We start from the raw sequence: 12,784 nt of genomic DNA, 5'->3' as shown, positions 1-12,784 counted from the left end.
AAAGGGAGTGTTGTATATATATGGGAAAACAGCATTATAAGTTTGTTTTGAAATGGCCTTTCAATTGACATTTTTTTCTATATTGAAAAAAGTTAAAAGTATCATAAAATATTTTGATTAAACTGAAAAATTCCAACTCTTGTGCTTTTCTTTGGAGCACATCTACAGAACAGACTTGAAAATTAATTTTTTCCCCTGGAAATAGCAATTCCTCCTCAAGTTTGGTCAGAACCAGCGAGCTGGGCAGATTTCCACCTCTGGTCTGCAGCTCACAGTGGGGTGTGCGAGTCCTTCTGAAGCGTCTGTGTGAGACAGGACAAAATCAGGGCCATCCCTGGCAGACTGAAATTCATTATCCCAGGCTCTGCTCCACAGCTGCACAACTCTGAGCCTTGCAGATTGGAGGGCGTCGCAGTTCCCAAGCTCCCAAGGCAACAATTGCTGCTGATGTCTTCCCATCCACGTTAGGAGAAGCTGGAACAAATAATTTATAAGTAAATGGTGGCTGCTGTTGAAAGGCTTTTGATGCTGCACACTTATTACCAGCAGGGTCTGCTTTTTGTCATTGTTTGCTCAGTGTTTGGAGGATTTGTGTCATTTCAAATCACCCTGCCGTGGCTGATCAGGGTTTTGTTTAAGTAGGCTAACTTGTCTGAATAATGAAATGCTTGCAGATGCTTTGACCCAAACTTGGCTGAGCACAGATGGGCTGTCTGTGATGAAAGGGGCAATCAATAGCATATTCCAGCCTGAATCAGTCAGGGAGTCACATCTCATCTTCCTGATGCTTCACCTCTCTGATCTTGATCCCTTCTGAAGCAGCATCATGTTCAGTTCACATCCAAAGGAGAAGGAGCAGATTTCCTCAGTCCCCCTTGCTGGCAGAGCTGTCCTGGGGCTGAAGGAGCTCAGAGCCCTCTGAGCCCTGCACGCTGTGCTCATCAGAGTCTGAGACAATTCTGGGAGATTTAAAGTGAGAACTCATCTTCCTGCAGCAGGAGAGCTGGGAGGGTGGGGTTGATGCCTTCAGTTTGAGCTCTCATCTTTTCAGATTCTGCACTGCACTGGTGTAGCTCTGAACTCCATGTAACATGTCAGCAGCTCTGCTCACAGCTCAGCACACAGAACAATCCTTTTCCAGCCCAGAACCAGCTCAGGCACACAGAACAATCCTTCTCCAGCCCAGAACCAGCTCAGGCACACAGAACAATCCTTCTCCAGCCCAGAACCAGCTCAGGCACACTGAACAATCCTTTTCCAGCCCAGAACCAGCTCAGGCACACTGAACAATCCTTTTCCAGCCCAGAACCAGCTCAGCACACAGAACAATCCTGAACCAGCCCATAACCAAGGACACTGCTGCAGCTTCAGCCCAAAAAGTGTAAAACAAACTGGGAGGGTGGGACTGCCCAACCTGGAGCTGGAATTGGCAATTTACCCCAATATGGAAATGGACCAAAACTTCTAAAAGTGTGAAAACTTGTGACATGCCATCCATCCTGGGTGGAGCCACAGCTGGGCTCTGGTGCTGCCCAAGGTGCATCCTTTGAAGGCCTTTCAATAAATCCCTATTTATTAATTTAACTCTGTCCAGTCTCTGCTCCAGGGAGCCTCCCAAGGTGTCAGGGTCTGGCCAGGAGAGCTGCCCTGGCAGTGGGAGCACAGGGAACAAAACCTCTGTGCTTGCTTTAGCTCAGGATGGTTCAGGACCAGTTCTGCTGCTGGGAAGGACCCTGTGAGCAGAGGGCAGGGGAATTGAGGCCCCAGCATTCCAGCTCCATGGGTTTCCCACCTTCCCTGCCAGGTGAGGCAGGTCCCAGCTGCTCTGAGCTGCCAGGAAGGGTCTCAGGCTCTGAGAAGTGAGTTCTCCACCACAGGGTATCTGCAGACACTCTTCACACTTTGAATGGCAGCCCTGGTCTTCTTCAGACAGCTCTGGGGGAAACTTTGCTTCTGCAGCTTCAGATGAGCTCAGTGTGTCACTGAGCAGTGGCCTGGATTGCAGGATTCTGTTTGGGAAGAGCCCCTCTGCCTGCAGAAATGTCCTTGTGCCTTCTCACTTCCCTGCCTGCAGAAATGTCCTTGTGCCTTCTCACTTCCCTGCCTGCAGAAATGTCCTTGTGCCTTCTCACTTCCCTGCCTGCAGCAATGTCCTTGTGCCTTCTCATTTCATTTCCCTGCCTGCAGCAATGTCCTTGTGCCTTCTCATTTCATTTCCCTGCCTGCAGCAATGTCCTTGTGCCTTCTCATTTCATTTCCCTGCCTGCAGCAATGTCCTTGTGCCTTCTCACTTCCCTGCTCTTGTAGCTGAGCCACCTCTCCCCCAGGCAGCTTGCAGGGAACCAAAGGGAAAAGCTCCAGCAAGGTTTGGTTCCCTGTCACTCCCACAATTGGGAACATATTTTAGGACCTTCCCCCTGCTGTTGTAGGGTCACAGGTTGGTGATGGAAATTGGAGCTGATTGGTAGCAACAAGAATCCAGGTCAGGACGAGGAGTGGCCTTAGGAACCCAGGAGATGAACTTTGCTGAACCCAGGGAAATGAAACTCTGCATCCTCACCTTTGCCTTTTCTGTATATCTGAGTCTGCCACGCTGGAAAAAGGGAATGCAGTCCTCAGAGCAGTGAGCATCCTGCCAGAGGATTTTATTTCATCTGGGGTTTGATATCACAATGGACACAAAATGAGTGCACAAAAGCTTGGGAAGTTCAAAGGAGAAAAAGAGCCACTTTTATTCCAACATCTGGTATTCATACAATTCCAGAGGTGACTGTGGATTGGAGGATGTAATTCCCACCTCTCCAACTACACTGCTCCAAAGATCAATCCATCATTTCTCTCCACCCACTGGGAAATACGTAAAGTATTCTATTTACACATGAAATTGTGTGGGAATTCTGACTCTCAAACATGTAAACATGATCAGAAGGTTAAAGAAGTTTTATGAGAACTTTAACACTTTCAAAAGAACTATAAAAGAAAACACCTTTAAAAATTAGGGCCCCAGTTCTGCTCGGGCCAGAGCCAGCACCACGCAGTGACCGTGTGAGCAGTGTTTGCACTGCAGGACCTGCACATCCTCCCCCGTGGGAACACGAGATGCTCCTGGTGGGACGGGACCCTGCCACCCTCCCAGCCCAGCTTTGGGCTCTGCCTTGCCCCAGGAGGGTGTTTGCAGCCAGGGAGGCAGATCTGGAGGAGCTCAGCCCCTGCTCTGCTGTGATTTAGCAGCTAAGAGTGCAGAATATGCCAACATAAATCAGTTTATAATGCAAACCCTGCCCTTGCCAGCTGCTCTGAGAGCTCCCAGGGCTGCCTGGGGGGCACTGGCCCCTCTCCTGCCCGGGCCATCCCTGGGGGAAGCCTGCACCCTGAATTCCCTGGGCATTTGGCTGTCCCAATATTTCCCTGAAGTGATTTCAAGCACAGCTGGGCCTCCACAATGCAGATTGCAAGCAAACTCTCTTTCCTGTCTGTGGGATGGAGGCTCGCTATTATCCTGTAACATCTTATTTATACATTTCATGTGCTGTTTCTAAAGGGCTGTCAAATAACTGTCAGCTATTTATTCACCTCAGGTGCAGCAGAGGCAGAGGAATTGCATATCCAAAGCTAAAGAGCACTATCTCAAAACTTTGTAGAAAAGAAATAATTCACATTTTTAATAACTTTACCTTTTCCTCATGGTTTTTTTCCCCATTTCTAAGCTTTTTAGCATGGGTTGATTACACATTGCTGTAGGTGATTTTGTTTGAAGGTAGCTGAGCGAAAAATAAAGATTAATCTTGGCGGAATTTTTAATCATGTTTGCAAATGAGTTGCAGCAACCAAATATCAGCTGGTGTGGTCTCTCTACAAACCACTTGGAATATTTCAGAAATCTAAAAACTAAATACAATTAAGAAAATTTTGACAAGTATATCCAGGACAAATTTCTTTCTTATTTTCTCTGGTAACTGAGTCAAGCCTCAGAGCACCAAACTGGATTGTCAGGGGAAGGAGGAAGGAAAACACACCATGCTGCCCTGAACCCTTCATAGGAGGCACATTTTCCCATAAAACTTCCACTCTTTGGTCTGGCTGAAAAATGTTTTTTCTATCTGCTACACCAGCATTTTCTAATTAATGCTGTGTTAGGACAGGGCTCAGGAAGGAGCTCAAACTGCAGACAGCTGCTGCAAAGCTTGCCTCTCCCCAAGGGCAGCAATTTGGGTTTCTGAGGAAGCATTTGGAGGTGCCACTGTGCAGCTCCAGCCTTGCCATGCCCCGGGGCTGCCCCTGCCTTCCCCTCGCAGCTATTTCAGGCAAGAGCCAGGTAATTTTCTCTAACAAACCCCTCCAAGGGCTTGCCCCGAGCTGCAGTGTTGCACTTGCTCTGAAAGGATTCTCTTAGGAGGCAGAGACCAAAATGCCTCACAAAAACCAGCTCAGAAATGGGCTGTGCACAAATTCACTGCTGCTCTTGCACAGACCTTGGCATTAGCAAGTCAAACCAGAGCTGGGTCCATCAGCATGATGCACACTGAACTTGCCCCACTGGGTCATTTCACAAAGCAAGTGTTAAAAACACCAGGAAATTGCAAACCAGCAGAATTCAGCAATCTTAAAAGGCGAGTTTTAATTCTTGGTGTCGTGCAGAGTTTGCATGCTCTCCAGTGGGACTCCTGGGGACACGAGATGGCTTTTATCAATGAGCAGTGAGCCATCCTGGTCTCCCTAAAAGGCTGATCCCACTCATTTCCCTGTGCTTAGCTGATGACAGTGATTACCAGGAGCAGTGTTTATAGGGAGAGGAGTGGGGAGTTGTGGGACACCCCTGGCAAAATGGGAAAATCTCAGATTATCCACTTTGAATGAGCAGAGAGCAATCACCGAACTCTATTAAAGTAATTTTTTCCCATCCTGAGTGGTTATTTCAGTGTTTTTTTCCTTTTTCCCCTTTTATCAAGTGTTTTTGCCTGCTTATGCTTGGCTGGGAGCTTCAGTCTCTCACATGATGCAAACAGCAGCTCCCCAAGCACGAGCTGCATCCATCTCGTCTGTCATTAGCTTTCCACTCTCCCATCTGCCATCAAACTGGGCAGTGCACGCTGCAAAGATCAGCCTGATCTGTCAGCAGCTTCCCCTGCTTCCCTGAGCCACTCACTCCACCACAGATTGCTATTTTTGTCTTCTCATGCAGTGAAGTTTTCCTCTACAGAAACTTTCTCCTGTGATGTTTTTTGTTTTTTTTCTTGCTGTGGCTTTGTTGTAATTAATAAGGAGGCAGCTTTGGGAAGTTGGTTCAGGTTTCTCAGAGTCCATCTGTCTTCAGGACCAGCCACAGCCCTGTGACACGACCCACAGGAGAATGACCCATCACTTACACAACCATGATTTTCATAGGTGCTGGTATGGCTTCGAATATTATTCCCTCATTTTAGATTATTCCAATTGCTCCATTGAGTTCTCACTGGAGGTTGCTTAAATTTAGTATATTTTATAAGCCCATAATGATATTTGGCAACATTCTTCTTTAGAAAGTGATAGGAAATCTTAATTTTATGAAGCTGGGTGCTTTTTATTTTGTGCTGTGATTTGAGGCAGCCAAGCTGTTCCTGCTCTGTGAGCTGATTTCCTTTTGTAGCTACTGAATGAAGGTTAATATCCAAGGTGACAGAGGTGAATCAGCCCCAAAAGCAGGAGTGGGGTGTGATGAAGGATCCAGGGTGCTGCTGGCTCCTGTAGGAGGCACGGGAGAGGTCAAAGGCAGGGCTGCCAGATGAAGATGTATTGCCACAGAAACAGCAAATCTTTGGGGAAACCTGCTGGCTTGAACTAAATGCCAATAAATGTAGCAAAAAGCAGAGAAAAATTGTGTGTTAAAGAGAGGAACCAGGGGGGTTTGTGTGTGGGGAGTGCTGGGGAAAGGAGGATCCCTGGGATGGTGGGGCAGAGCCTTATCCAGACACTTCAATGGGAAAAAAAACCACTGAGAATCCCCATCCTTAAAACCTCTGCTCAAAGGCCACTTTGCCACATCCTTGTGTCTCTGGGGCTGGTTAAATGTTTGGTGGATCCAGTGTCCTGGAGTGCAAGGAGGAGAGTGACTGAGGATAAGCTTTGTTTTCCTTCTCTCCCATGATGGCATGGATGTGCTGGCATGGCTCTGAGCAAAGGCAGGAAATTGTGCAAGTTCCTACTAAACTGAAAATTAACTCATTCAGCTTCATCTTTAGAGGGATAATGAAGGTAAATGGTAAAAAACCTGGCATCAAATTAACATCAGCATCTCAATTTCACCAAAACTCTGCTTTCAACTACCTGAGCTCTGTTCTGCTGCTCTCTGCTTCTGGGCAAAAAAGTAAGAAATTCAGAGTGACCTCTAGAAAGCTGCCCGTGAGAATTTTTTAAAAAATAAAAGCCTTCCCACCAAGAGTCTCCAAGTGTAACTTGGCTGCATTTTCCTGAAGTGCATGGTGAGAAACCCAGTGTCCACTGCAGATCTGCTGCAGTGCTCCAACAGCCAGCATCCTTAACTGGAGCCAGGCCATTGCACACAGCATTTTTGTCCTTGAACTGCCTCTCACATTTATTCCAAGCTCAGCTGAGGCTCAGCTTCATGCCTGGAATCATCTCTGAGCCAAGCCCGAAGTTTTCTGGCTCTGCCTCTGTCTCTGTTTGCCTCGTGCTGGCACAGAAGCCCTTGGAAGCTTTGCCTGGGGTGTGTGAGCACCGTGTGGGATGGAGTGCTGGGGATGCTGTGGGAGGGAGGCACAGGCACTGCAGAGCCCTCCTCGTCCCTCACATCCTCCCTGCCCTGCCTGGCAGCCCTGCAGAGCTGCAGGTGCCTGCACTGGGGGCAGAACAGCAGAGCGAGGAACAGAAAAGTATTTTCTGTCCTCTCTGCTGTGTTTGGTGCTGAGACTGGAGGAATACTTTGTCTATTCAAGCCAGGCTGTACAAGCTCTCAGAGACAAGTATTATTATACCCTTGATAGCTCAGCTACCTCAGGTGGCATAAAAGAAGCAGGATGGTTCCTGTGACAGTGTTGGAAACAAAAAGTTTTAATAAAAGGCAAAATAAAAGAGCTCTTTACAGAGGAAAACCGAGCCAGAGTAAGAGGTTCTTGCTCCTGATAAAACACTTCACGAAAGCAATTTACTTCTTTTGTTCTCTTCTTTTTCTAGTATTGCTTAGGCAGGACTTTTTGGCTCCTGTCCAATTTGGTGTCCTTAAGTTTGAGGTGAAGTCCCCAAGGTGCTATGAGGTGTCTTTTAACCAAATTTAGGAAAGAAACTTCTGGGCTTTTTTCCTTTTTAAGTAGACAAAGGGTAACTTGTTTACTCTGTTAACAGGGGGCACATTCCTACACTGGAGATTCTCAGGGCTGGGATGTGACATTCCCATTCTCTGGACACAGAGACACGATTCTGCCTCTCAGGATTGCACAGGGAGAAGAAGAGAAAACAATCTCTGCCTCTGCTCCTTTGTTTGCCCATGTGGAATGTGGCTGGGGATTGTTCACCTGCAGGGATGGCTGGGCTGGATTCTGGGGAAGTTGTTTGGGGTCAGTGACCAAAGGGACCCAGCTGTGGCTCGGGCTCTCAGCAGAGTCACGAGTTTATTAATTAGTTAAATAGGTAAGGAGTAAGTATGTAGAACAGTACATTATCTCTTTAATTAGTATATTAATGTAATATGGTATAGATTTAATAAAACTATCCTTCAGCCTCCTGATCTGGAGCAGACATCATCATTTCTTCCCTGAGTCAGGGTCACCTTTTTTGCTATGAGTGTTTATCCAGCAGATAACTGTAGTATCTCATCTGGAGGGTTATCAAAATAAAGACAGTAATTGTTTCTTCAAAGTAGCCATTAGAAAATCCTGTAACCACTATCATTCTAATTAGAGCAGTTTTATTTTTATAAATAAATAAATTTATATAGTGGGGTTTGCCACATGTTCCTATACTGGGATTCTGTCATGATGCTACAGCCTTTAGAAGCTGGTCAATAAAATTCCCATCCCAGCAGGGATAATCATAAATGTCTTCGCAGGGCAGCTCAGCCCAGCTTTATCAGCACCACCCTCTTGGCTGGGCTTGGCTTTGTTAATGAAGAAAGGAGCAGGAATGTACCCAAATATTCAGCTCCAATCTTCTCTTAAATTTGCATTAAGGCTCTTGTTGCAGCTGCTGCCACCTCCGCATCAGCTCCTCCAGTGAAGCCCTGGCCTTGCAGAGGAAACGTTTCCATTCAGATCAATTTATAAAACTGCAGAAGGAACTGGAAGTTTTTAATATTCCACCCCGATGCATTTCTGTATGGAATTGAAATTACTTCAATGGTTGTACAGACTTTGGCTCTGCATTGATTTCTGTAGTTATTAGCATTTCTAATGTATTTGATGTGTAACTGCCAGGAATCAGAATTTGGGGCAAAAGAAGGTAACTGGGCCTGCAGTTAATCTTCAGCTCCCTGGAAAGGGGCCCAAGACAGCCCCAGTTTCAGGAGTTTGTGTCCCTGAGTTCCAGTGATCCCAGCATTCTCCAGTGCTGTTCTCCCTGTGGAGTTATTTGGAATATTATCAGTTATCAATATTATCAAATCTTATCAGGAATATTTGGAATAATATCAGTTCTATCCCAGAAGGTTTTATGGCATTCCATTGCCAAGGGGAAATGTGGCTATGGCAAACACATTCCCACCCTCTGTTTATAAAAAACTTTTGTTTTGTATTTTGCATTCCTCCTCTAAAAGCTGAAATGCATTGTAACAAGTATTTTTAATTCTTTCTGTGTGTGACTATGATGAACAGGTAAAGATTTTCTTTTTTTCAGTGTGGCCATACTTAACAAGGTTTTCCCTTTACAAGTGGCAGTTTTCAAACAGCTGCAATACTGCGAGCTTTCTGTGTTTTCTTTCTGTGCTCTTATGTAAACACAACCTGGCACTTAAATCTCCTACTATTCTTTCATCCTGGCAGAAGTTGTTTTCTTCACACTCTTTTCATTATTTTTAATCCATTGAAGTCTCATTCCTACAAATTCTAGAGCTGCACAGAGGCCAAGCAGAGCAAGAGTGCTGATCTGCCATTGGCAGGGGAAAGGGGAATATTTTCATCTGCACTGGATTCATGGCACAAAGTCAATAATAAAGCAATATTTATAGAACTTGGAGATGATTGTAAACATACTTCAAAGATTCCCTTCAGCAGCGCTGAAAATGTAATAATCAGTGATCACAAGTGCTTGAGTTATTTCTGCTCTTCCCCCAGCCAGGCATTCTTGTATTACTATTTTTGCTGTTTCTACTCCTGTCTTAATATCATTTGGATGCAAACAATAAACAGAGCAGGAGAGCAGTGACTCAGGCCTGGGGTGAAGTGCAGCTCCAGCAGGGCTCAGCACAAGGCTCAGCTTGGCTCTGAGCCTCCATCCATGGTGCATGTCCACTGCTTCTCTAGGCACAGTCTTGTTTTAATGCAAGTGTTCCAATAAAAGATGATCCGTGTGGCCTTTTGGGCCACAAAAACTGCTGCTTTGTTCAGCTCACCTTGAGAATTTTAAGGTGATGCTGTGTTGGAACCAATTCCTGGCTTGGCTTAACTCCTGGCTTAACTCCTGGTTCAGTGGCCAGACAGGATTTTTGCTGCTGAGGCTCCACAATTTACAAGAGAAGGCTGAACACTGAGCAGTTACCTGCACCCCAGAGCCCCAAAAATGCCTTTGTAAGTCAGGTGAGTTTAGTAATAAATAGAATTCACATCCAAAAGAAAAATATCTTAATTTAGCCCAATATTTTGGCTCTGCCAGAGACTGACTGTCAGTGTTGAGGGGTGAGAGATGTACAAGGTCATCATAAGAGCTCACAACTCCTCTTTAGTATCAGTTTATTCTCATTGTTAGGGTTTGTGCAGGGCTTTCCTGTATTGCCATAAATCAGTAAAAATGTGGAAATATGGAAATAATGCTGCAGTGAAGGAGAGGAGCCCAAGGCTGAAGGGAAGCGAGTTCAGGGGTGTTTGTGTTCCCCTTGCAGGGCAGTTTCTCCTTGGCCTCTGGAAGTGTTCTCTGAAGGCAAACAGCCCCAGGACTCTGCTCTGCGTGCCAGGGCAGACAAACCCAGCAGGATTTAAATGCTCTTTTCCCTGCTGCGTGTGCCTGGCCTTCCCAAAGCAGCTCGCATTGAAGGGGATGCTTTAACTGGCCTGGCTGCTCACCCAGAGCCTTGAAAACAGCCACACCTGCAGATCTTCAGGAATTTGGGGCTCTCCAGCATTATCTCAGTTCTTGACAAAATAACCCCTTCTTCCAGACAGCTCCTCACAGCCTTGCTGTCCCTTAAATGGGATTTTCCAGGCTGTTCCTTGGTACCACGCTGCTGCCTGGTTTTTCCCCCCTCATTTTAAACCTGTGTAACTGCAAGCAGAATTTGGCCCTGTGGTAAATCCTGTGCCTGACAGGCTCCCAGAGCAGCAGGAGCAAAGGCAGCAGTTAATTGCAGCGCGTCCTCGTTAATTGGTGGGTGCAGTTACAATTCACAGCTCCAGGATTCCTGCCTGCCATTGCCTGTCCATTACTGGCAAATAAAACTGCACCACCGTGGTGCTCCTGCTGGAAAGGCACACTGGGGGGCTGAAAATGCTCCCAGCCTGAGGAGCTGCTCAGCCCTTCCTCCTGCTCCATCCCCTCACTCCCTGCATGGGGAGGGATTGGAAATGCAGGGGAACCCAATGGGCAGAAATGACAATATCTGACTCAATTCAGAAGGCTGAATGATTTCTTTATTATAACTATGCTAAAATACATTAATATGCTATATAAAAGGAGGATACTAAAACTACACACTGCTTTCTCTGACTCTAACACAACTCGTGCCCCTCTCTGAGCCCAGCCCCAGGTGGGTTGGATTGGCCACCAGGCTCAAACAATCCTCACCAGAATCCAACCAAGCATCACCCCAGGCAAACAATTCTCCACACACATTCCACATGGGAAAAAAACAAGGAGCAGAAATAGAAATTGTTTTCTCTTTCATTTCTCCCTGTGCACCTCTGTGAAAAATCCTGAGAGGGAGAGAAATGTGCTTGCCACAGGGAGGTGCTCACAAATGAGGAAGTGTAAGATGAAAAGTGCATTTTCCCTTGCCACAGTGGCAGGAGAGGCTGGCTGAGGCTCTGCCCTTCACTGATGCTGTGACTGGGTGAAATCTGCCCAGCTGCTGCCAGCAAAACCCCCAGAAACTCCAAAGAGCTGAAGTGCTGCAGGTGGCAAGACCATGCCAAAGAGCTGCCCCCAAAGCCTGCAGCCAGGTCAGCTCAGGGAACAAAGCTGCAGCTCTCACAAAGGCACAGCCACCCCTTCTGCCCTGCCTCACAGCCTCAGAGCTCGAATTTTGGGTTTGCCCCAGGGTCTGCCACTAAAAGTGCCAGGCCCATTGGGATGGTCACTCCTGGCTCCTTTAGAGAGGGTGGGAGCAAAGCTTTGTGTTGCAAAGCAAAACTCTGCTGGGATGAGTCTCTTTGACTCATGATGCCCAGGAAGAAATTGGTTTATACAAAGCAGGATACAGCCTTACACCCTTTAGGCTTTGGCTGACACTTGTTCATACATTTGAACAAACTTCCCTTTGCAATTCTAGAGGAAAACCCCTGCTCCTCAAAGACAGATTTTCAGAGGCAACAGATAAAAGAATAAAGCATTAATAAGTTTTAAAAAACCCCACAAAGTGATTTGTTAAAAAATAAAAAGCAATAACTGCAGTGCACAGACCCGTGCTCGGTGGAGATCATTCACTTTTGGCAGCAAAGGTCAGAGTGGGATCACATGGCAGCTCTCCCACCTGGGTGCTCAGGTTAAAAAGATGTTTTATGAGGAGCCCTCCTCTGTTATCAGACACTTCAAGGCAGCTGCATGGCTCTTTTCTCCTTTGTTATTAGGTGGCAATTTTCCAGAGGTGGGGAATAGCCTCGTGTTTAACCTAGAGCATCTCCTGCCATTTCTGCAGGAGCCAAAGCTTTGGTGCTCTGGGGAGAGCGTGGAGAACATCCAGGGGCTTTAATGGAAACCAACCTCTGCAGGGCTCACCCAAGTGTGCAGAGATTCCCTTTGTCCCCTCTTGCTCTCCATTAAAATAACAACATCTGCTTTGGTTCTTAGCTGTCTCCCTATCTGAGCTTTCCAAAAACTTGCTGTGTGTGTGCATCATGAAGAGGGACCTGAGAGCAGGGTTAGTTCTGGTGCCTGGGCAGGATCGTGCTCAGGGCAGGGAGATCTCTGCATTCCCAGCCTCTCCTCCTGTCCCACCCTGGGTTATTTGGTGCTCAGGGCAGGGAGATCTCTGCATTCCCAGCCTCTCCTCCTGTCCCACCCTGGGTTATCTGGTGCTCAGGGCAGGGAGATCTCTGCATTCCCAGCCTCTCCTCCTGTCCCACCCTGGGTTATTTGGTGCTCAGGACAGGGAGATCTCTGCATTCCCAGCCCCTCTTCCTGTCCCTTTCTGGTTTATTTGATGCTCAGAGCTCTCTGTGCATCCCCAGCCTCTCCTCTGTCCCTCCCTGGTGTATTTAGTTCTCATTTCAGGGAGATCTCTGCATTCCCAGCCTCTCCTCTGTCCCTCCCTGGTGTATTTGATGCCCACCCTGCCTGGAGATGCCCGAGTGCAGCTCCACATCTGCTCTCAGCACAACTGGACTCATATTTTGGCTTTTTTGCACTTTGCTCCCTGATTTAGCACAGTTTCTACCCAATAGAGTAGTGAACTTTTTCTCCTTTTTTTTTGAACTCTGGGCTTTCTGAA

Source organism: Lonchura striata, chromosome 18 (assembly GCF_046129695.1).
Source record: "Lonchura striata isolate bLonStr1 chromosome 18, bLonStr1.mat, whole genome shotgun sequence".
NCBI classification, from domain to species: domain Eukaryota; kingdom Metazoa; phylum Chordata; class Aves; order Passeriformes; family Estrildidae; genus Lonchura; species Lonchura striata.
The sequence above is the reverse complement of the archived record's forward strand: the minus strand, read 5'-3'. Positions refer to the sequence as shown.